At 45.6% G+C, this 8,479-nt stretch overlaps 1 pseudogene across 1 annotated transcript; it reads left to right on the forward strand.

Annotated features, from left to right (window-relative positions):
- Window positions 1-211: 211 nt before the first annotated feature.
- Window positions 212-8,027, forward strand: LOC308433234 (non-histone chromosomal protein HMG-17-like; annotated as a pseudogene). The gene is made up of 2 exons: window positions 212-241; window positions 7,712-8,027. The product of its transcript is annotated as a non-histone chromosomal protein HMG-17-like (transcript).
- The last annotated feature ends 452 nt before the right edge of the window (window positions 8,028-8,479 follow it).

Raw genomic sequence — 8,479 nt, forward strand, 5'->3', positions numbered from 1 at the left:
TATTTGCAAAAGGTTCTGCCCAGGCTTCCTGCAGTTACTCAGAACACCAGCACTCCCTCCCTCCTGTGGGACTGACACGACCTCCTTGTGTCCACCTGAGGCATAGCTGTGACAGTTGGCACTTGGCACTTAGGAGGTAAAGACAGAGTTGGTTCATGAGGCTTGTTTTCAATTCTTTGTGAACCAAAAGCCCTCACACTGCAAGATTGTCATGGCAACCTGTCAAGATGGGAGCCAGGAGGTAAGTCTGGGGACCTTCTCCCATTAACCCAGTTGCTCTCATGACAGTTTCCAGTGTGGGATAGCTGGTGACAGTTAGTGTGGAGGAGGGAGGCCTATGTGTCACCGATGGAGTTGTTTTTCTGGTCTTGGGGGATCATGCCCCCATTGGCACCACATTCTCAGTGAAAGGGCTTGCTTCATGTCATTCTCATTAGCTTTGTATTTACAGAGACACTCAGAAAGAATTCCTACAAATAGTCTAGTCACTGTAGCAGGAAACATGCTTAGGAAAGAGGGAATGTTTTTAGAAATGGCAGTCCACCTGCCTGGTTATTAGTGAAGGCCCAAGCATGCCCTGGAAGCCATGCCTGACAGCGCCTTACAGACATGTGAGCTGTTGGAGCCCTGGGGCAACTGCTTTAAAGACAGGCATGCTATGCTGGGCCTCATGCTGGAGATCCCAGGACTCCTCATCAGACACAGAGGCTCTCAGAACTGAGAAGAAACATCTAACCCATGAGGACACACAGGGCTGCCTGGGCTGCATTCCTGTCTGTATAAACACATATTCACATACACACATGACACACACATGCACAAGGCATGTACATATTGCACACACACACACTCTTACCAAACATACACTGCAGGCTGGATACACATGCACACAACATGTACGTACCACACACACACACATACCGTTCACACTAAACACATATACCACATACACAGCTGATTCTTTCCTGTATTCAGCCAACTGAAAATTTTAATTAAATATTCAAGACATAGATGAATCATGGCTAGAGACATGGCTCAGGTGGAGAACATAAAACCCTGGATTGGGTTCAATCATCAGCAAAATGTAATACATACTATACTCATTATACACACACAGACACTCACATAAGTACATGTCACACACACACACACTCACATCACACACACTCACACCAAACATCTGTACCATACAAAAACATACATTCATGCACATAGCATATCACCACACATATGCATACAGAATATACATACTACACAATACATTCACACTGAACATGCATACCATAATACAACACATACATATACTTACACCAAATACACATACCACACACAATCACACAGCACATATATCCCACATCCTCATTCTATATACATTAAACATATACATAGCACGTATACATGCATACTCATATCAAATACAACACAGACACATAATATATAATACTACAAGCATACTTCACATTAATCACACACACACACATTTACAGAGCACACATTCACACCAAACATACCACATTCTATATACAGTCACACACTATATACTCAGATACCTCACCCACACACTGAACACCCAAACCGCAAACACCATAGATTCATATAACATGCATACACAGAACATCTTTATACTATATATACACACCATACACACATGCTGCAATCACACACCCCACACACAATACATACTGTTTGCCTATTGGTAATCTGCTATATTTCATCATAATCAGGTCCATGACTGACTCTTCCCTGTGTTCAGCTAACCGAAATTTTAAATTAAATAATTAAGACACAGACAGATGAGTTGTGGCTGGAGACATGGCTCAGTTGGAGTACATAAAACCCTGGGTTGGGTTCAGTCTCCAGCAACATGTAAGCTAAGTATGGGAACACATGCCTATTATCCCAGCACTGAGGGGCTGAAACAAGAGCATCAGGAGTTCAAGGCCAGCCTTGGCTACATAGTGAGTTCTCGGTCAGTCTGGGCTAGCTACATAAGACTCTGCCTTAGAAATACAGAGGTGGGGGGATAAAATATATTTTTTGGCCTGTCATCTCTTTCAATTGTGCCCCTGGTTCCTGAGGCACCATGGGACCAGCTGCAGTACAGGTACCTATTCAAAGATCTTGTCTTCTTGCAGGTGGGAAAATATCAACTTACCTCTGTTTTTCTTTCCCACAGAAATCAGAGCCTAAATTCTAAAACTTCTCCTAAAAAATGAGGAAGACAAAATATGCAGGAGGTGTAGGGTAGCGCTGTCTTTGGGTTTGGATGCTTCTAGATCATTAGTAAGGCAAGTCCCCTGCGGCCCATCTCCCACCTTCACTGCACACTTCTTAGGAGGGGCCCAGCAAGGGCCTGCCTCAGACTCAGACCTGCCTCAGACTGCAGTGAAGTGGATACCAGAGCTGCTCCGGAATACAGCAGGAGCCATTCAAGCTTGAGATTGTCCTGGAAAACAATTAGGACCTGCCCTAATGAGGTGCACAGAAAAGAACCAAGAGGTATTACAAGAAGCCAATGAAATCCGAGTCAGAAAAGAACCCTATGCGATGATGAGGTTAGGGACTGGACTTAGCATCTACCACGTTTGGTAAGGCCCAGCACTCAACCCCGTTTGATGGGTGCTGAAAACTGTGTCTCCTCATCTACAACGTTCACCCACCCCTGTGCCCAGGGTGGCTACATTTGAAACAAGGCCTCCTCTATGGACAATAAGGCTAGGATCCTGTGATAATTAATATTGACTTTTCAACTTGATGGGCTTTAGAATCGCCATGGCAATAAGCCCCCTGACATCTGTAAGAGATCATCTACGTTAATTGAATTGAGAAGTTGTACCGTAAATTTAGCTGTCATCACTCCAGGGGCCGGGGGTCCTGGGTTGGATTAAATAGAGAAATAAAGCTGAATGCCAGTATTCGTCCCTCTGGGGTTCCTGGTTGTGGGTAAATATAGGCAGCTGCCTGATGCTCCTGCTTCCAACCCGTGAGCCAAAGTCGACTCTTCCCGTCTTAGGTTGCTTCTGTCGCAGCAAGGACACAAACAACTAATACAGGTGCCTCATGTCCTCTGGGATCTATAAAGGACTTGAAAGGGCGTGCTGGTGGTCATCCAGTAAGAACAAGTCTGGCTCCTCATCTGGTGATCTCCAATAGCATTTGCACTGGCCTGTCCCCTAAAACGTTCTCTACCGCCCACAAGAACACACCCTCGGAGTTCACATTTGTTTATGTAGCTGGTTTCTAGTAACAAGGCTCTTTTTATGATGGGCCAAACAGTGTAGTGAATGCTTCTCACGTACCATTAAACCGCTGAAATACCCCACAGTGTTATAGGACGGGTCATGTTCCTGTGGCTGTGGTGAGACGAGGGACTGGAAGCACCCCAAACATACGAGCTTGCCTCCTGTGCACACAACTGCCCAGCCTTTGCCCACCTGATACCTAATCTAGCTCTGTGACTTTACTCCAGGTCTCCTCTGCCTCTTCCCTACCTACCTTGGTCATCACCATATGAGCTACAGATGCTTACACCCTCCACCCACGGCCTTGTCACACACACACCTGACAAAGTTTATAGCTGACTTCCACGCAGGTTAGGGAAAGAGCTAGCCTCCACCTTCACACATCTGTTTGCAGCTTTCACTGGACCCCCTTTTCCATACCCTATGACCCCTCCACCCACACCCACACCTCCTTTTTGTGCCTGAGGAGCTCCATTCTTTCTCAGAAAGTGTAAAGTGTTCCTTCCTCCAGAACTCCTTCCAGGATGTTTACAGATCTCACTGTGACCACACTCACATCCCTGCATGCTACCACTATCCCAAGATACCTGCCTCTAGAGGGGGAAGGGCCATGGGTCTGTGCCTTTTGTTTTCTGAGGCTCTCTAACACCTGGAACATTCTAAGCTTGGAACATGGGTAAATAAATAAAGAGTGTGAGAGGCACACAGGGGAAACCTGAGGCAGCTGTGAATTCTCTAGCACTTACTGTACTACATGCTGTTCCTTTATTAGCTGCAAGAGGAGTCTGAACTCAAGTAAGTACAGAACATTAGTAGGCACAGTCCACCCAGCTACAAGAAATACAGACATGCGTGTCTTGTATTTCTTCTGTATCTCATACTTGACTATGAAATTCGTGCAAATATTTATCTTATTCTTTTAAATAAAAATTACGAATCATTTTCTTCAGAGTTAAACTTATCCCACCAAATGCAAACATCACCCAACCCTAGAACTGCTTTTATAATTAAGTATGTGGACCTTCTTTTTGCAAGCCTTTTGAAAGCCTGGTTGGGGAGTGCATGAGAGACAGTCTGCTTAACTGGAATGGAAGCTCAGAAAAGCATGTGTGTGGATCCACCTACTTAGAATCATAGGGAAGTGGCAGTTCGTGACCCCATTGTCCAGGGCCTTCCTCTTAGGAAATACAGGGAAGCCAGCTAACCTAGACCCAACCCTCAGTAATCACTTGTTTGCATTCAGAAAGCCACATGACACTAAACTCTCTGGAAGATTAACAGCAAGATACTTTCCCGTCCTCTCACTAAAAGAATTGTAATTTTATTCTTTGAAAATCGATTTGACATCAGTTTTATCAGAAAAAGGAAAGACGTTCTAAAACTACCTGACAACATCTTTCCAGACTCCATATTGAGCTAAGCTGCTTGACTCAACCACAGCTGCCTTGGATTTTGACATAATGCTAACGCAGAATGGATGGACAGTTGTCTGTAAACTAAACCTCAAATATCTTCTATACTGTCGTTGCACAGGCAGAAATTAAATTAAGGCACTTTGTATGCTATGCCTAACAAGATTGAAAATGCTTGATGCTAAACATTTACTTTACCAGAAGAATTCAAGACTCTGGAGCAAACACTGCTGTGCATTCTGGTGAAGCCAGCTAGCTTTTTAGAGAATTTCTCAATATATAGTCTTGTCTACAAAAATGAGGAAGGACTCCATAAAACATGGCTAGTTCATCAAATAAATCCAGGCAGAAAATAAATATAACTCTGAGCAAGAAACATACTCAGGGAAGCAGAGGAACGGAACTGAGTCATTTGGAGCCGTGAGCGTTCCTATTTTGTGTGAGGTTGTTCCATCTTTGTGCGATTTTTCTCTGACCTGTAACTAGCTGTCGTGATTGGAATCTGAAACACCTTCCACAGAATTATGTTGTAGAAACTACGTAGAATTCTGGCTGGGGGCTTCTACCCCGTCTTTGGGCATTGAGTTCCCAGATGAAAGACACCTTCACAGCCTTTATATTCTTAATAAACCTTACACATCGTGAGAGCTAGGCAGCTGCCTACTCTCCGAGCTCTTAGAATCGACTTAACTATAGATAACTCGGAGTTATTACTATTTACTCTGGTCCAGTTGGGCAGCCCTCAGGGCCATTCTCTTTTGACCCTTAACCCATGATGGCTCTCCTTTCTCCTTGCCTGCACCTTCCTCCCCTCCAAAGCCAGAAAAAACCTTAACTCCACCCATGTTTCTTCTGCCCAGCTATTGGCAGAATTGTTTATTCACCAATCAGAATTAGCTTGAGGGCAGGGTGAGAGGGGCTAAGTGCTGACTCCAGGACTTGCTCCCCACCCGTCACTTAGCATTAGAATAGACAGTAAAAGACCAAACCTCAACAGGATTATGTCTTTCTTTAATGTGTGTGTGTGTGTGTGTGTGTGTGTGTGTGTGTGTGTGTGAGAGAGAGAGAGAGATAGAGCCTCATGTAGCCTAGGATGGCACTGAACCTGCTAGTTGGCAAAGGTTGGCCTTAAACTCATGAGCTCTCTGCCTCTACCTTCCAAGAGCTGCGATTATAGCGAGTGTACCATCATGCCCAGGCAGACTCAGTATCTTTTTTTTTTCTTTTAAAGACTTATTTACTTCCTGAGTACACTGTAGCTGTCTTCGGACACACCAGAAGAGGGCACTGAATCCCATTACAGACGGTTGTGAGCCACCAGGACCTCTGGAAGAGCAGTGGGTGCTCTGCACCACTGAGCCATCTCTCCAGCCCAATACTCAGTTCCCAACTAGTTGCGTTACTTTAAAAGCTGTGGAGAGTTTACATTGTAGGGCCTGGCAGGTCAGAGAGGCCTTGGGATGCCATATACTTCCTGGTTGTGACTTGAGCTGCCTCTTGTCTGCTGCCATGTGAACAAGCCACCTCTCCCTCTCCTCTCTCCTCTCTTCTCTCCTGCTTCCAAAGACAGAGCTGTTCCTGCCACTATGGCCTTGCTGCTCTTATGGACAGACCATAAGTCTGTTTCTGTGAGGCATCCTATCACAGCACTGAGGAAGCTCACTTCTCCATCACCCCAGGACAGAGCTACTTCACACCAGGCAAAGTCACATAAATGTGCTCTCTCACAAGTACATCGTCTGCAAGAGCATCACGAACCCTCCCTCCCAGATCTCCACTTTAAGGGATGTCCACGTTTGTTTCCCCTGAGAAAACAGTCACCATCCACAAGTAAAGAAGGTTAGGATAAACATGAAGGTCATCACTTTATGAGCCATGGGGCTGTCAGCATGGATGACTGGGAGATGAGCAACAAAACCAGGTTATTTCTAAATAGAGCTTGCCATTGGCCTGCTGGCTGGGATGGAGTTGCTTTGGATGCAGCCAGTGCTGCATGTTTGCCCTTCTGGGAAATGGAGAGCAGTGCCCACAGGCTACAGGCACAAAAGGCAGGCCCAGAAGACCCTAGGGGAGTTAAACAGTGAGCGATGAGGGTTTTGCAGCAGCCAGGAGCTCACACAGAACCTGCCTCCAGATGCCCTTCCTAGCCACAACATCACCCTGACTGTAGGCAACAGCAGGACATCTGAGAGGAGTCTCGGCAATTGTCCAGGGTTTACGATGCTTCAGAAACCAGAAACCTTGCATGAATGAGTATGAGATCGAGTGGTGGGAAGGACAGAGGAACAGAGAGAAACAGAACTAGACATTCTATGGCAGTGACAGATGTGAGAGAAATCCGCAGTGGACCAGGGGCATGTTGTCTTGAGTAAAACCGACAGGGTGATTGTCAGTGCTGACTCAGCCCCCAAACATGCTGTCTGTACTGGCTTATGATCACCCTAGTTCTGAGCAAACCAGTCTGTCCAAGATGAAGAAAGGTTCCTTTTCTGGCTCGTACCTCCTCCTAAAAACCTCTATAATCCAGTCTGTGCTGCCCTCGGAGGCCCTGTTGATATCTGTGGTCCCTTGCCCCAGGCTGTGTTGAAGTCCAAGGCTGTGTAGATGTCCTTGCTCTGGGCTGCTGCTGGAGGCCATGTGGATATCAGTGGCCTGTCTAACCACTGAAGGCCATGAGACATTTATGGTCAATGCGGCTGCCTGCAGCCATGTTTGATGTCTGGGAGCAGTCCTGACACACACAGCTAAAGAAACGCAGGAAACCCGCCCCTTCCCCCTCTGCGAGTCAAACCCTGCAATAGACTGTCCTTGCACAGAGCCAGAGCAATCGTTATTCCCTTTTCCCCTTTCCCCAACACAAAAGGAAGCCCAACCTTGTGCCCCAATGATACCATTCTCCGGGTACAGATAGCGTGGGCCTTTGAAGGAGGCAGGAGTTGGTATCCTTGTGTGATAAAGCTCACTCTTGAGCTATGGGAAAGAGAAAATTAAGTATTCCCAGGCAGCTGTGACCATGTTGTAAGAACACGTTGGTCTCCATAAGTTATTTCTTCCCAGGTCAAAAAGGTCTTTTCCCCAGCAATCCTGCCTCCCTGTCTGAACAAAAGAAAGGCTGAAGGGGATGCTAAAGGAGACAAAGCCAAAGTGAAGAATGAGCCACAGAGGTCTGCAAGGATGTCTGCTAAACCTGCTCCTCCAAAGCCAGAGCTCAAGCCTAAAAAAGGCCCCAGCAAAGAAGGAAAAAAGGTATCCAAGAGAAAGAAGGGGAAAGCCGATGCTGGTAAGGATGCGGAATAATCCTGCAGAAAATGGAGGAGATGCCAAAACAGACCAGGCACAGAAAGCTGAAGAAGGTTCTGGAGATGCCAAGTGACGTGTGGGCATTTTTGATAACTGTGTACTTCTGGTGACTGTACAGTTTGAAATACTATTTTTTTTATCAAGTTTTATAAAAACGCAGAAGTTTGTTTTACTTTTTAAAATACTATATTGTTAACACACAGAACACTTCAGTGTTGGGGAGGGAGGAAAGGATCATGTGTCACTAACAAAATATCACCCAAGCTAGACTGAGGACAGAAAACCTCTATCCTGGATAATTTTGAAAGGCTCCTGATCTTGCATATGTGGCCACTGAGGCACAAAATACCTTGTGGTTCAGGAAAACTCTAAATTCATTTTTATAACCTCTTCCCTTGTACCATCAACATAGACTTTATTCCCTTAGAACCAGAGACCTGTTGAAACCTGACCCCAAAATTGGTTTTCTAGTCTATTGAGCAATGTGGACTTTCCAGTGACTTCATCAAGTGTTCTCAGAAGAGC

The sequence above is a fragment of the Micromys minutus genome, assembly GCF_963924665.1.
Source record: "Micromys minutus genome assembly, chromosome: 19".
Taxonomy (NCBI): domain Eukaryota; kingdom Metazoa; phylum Chordata; class Mammalia; order Rodentia; family Muridae; genus Micromys; species Micromys minutus.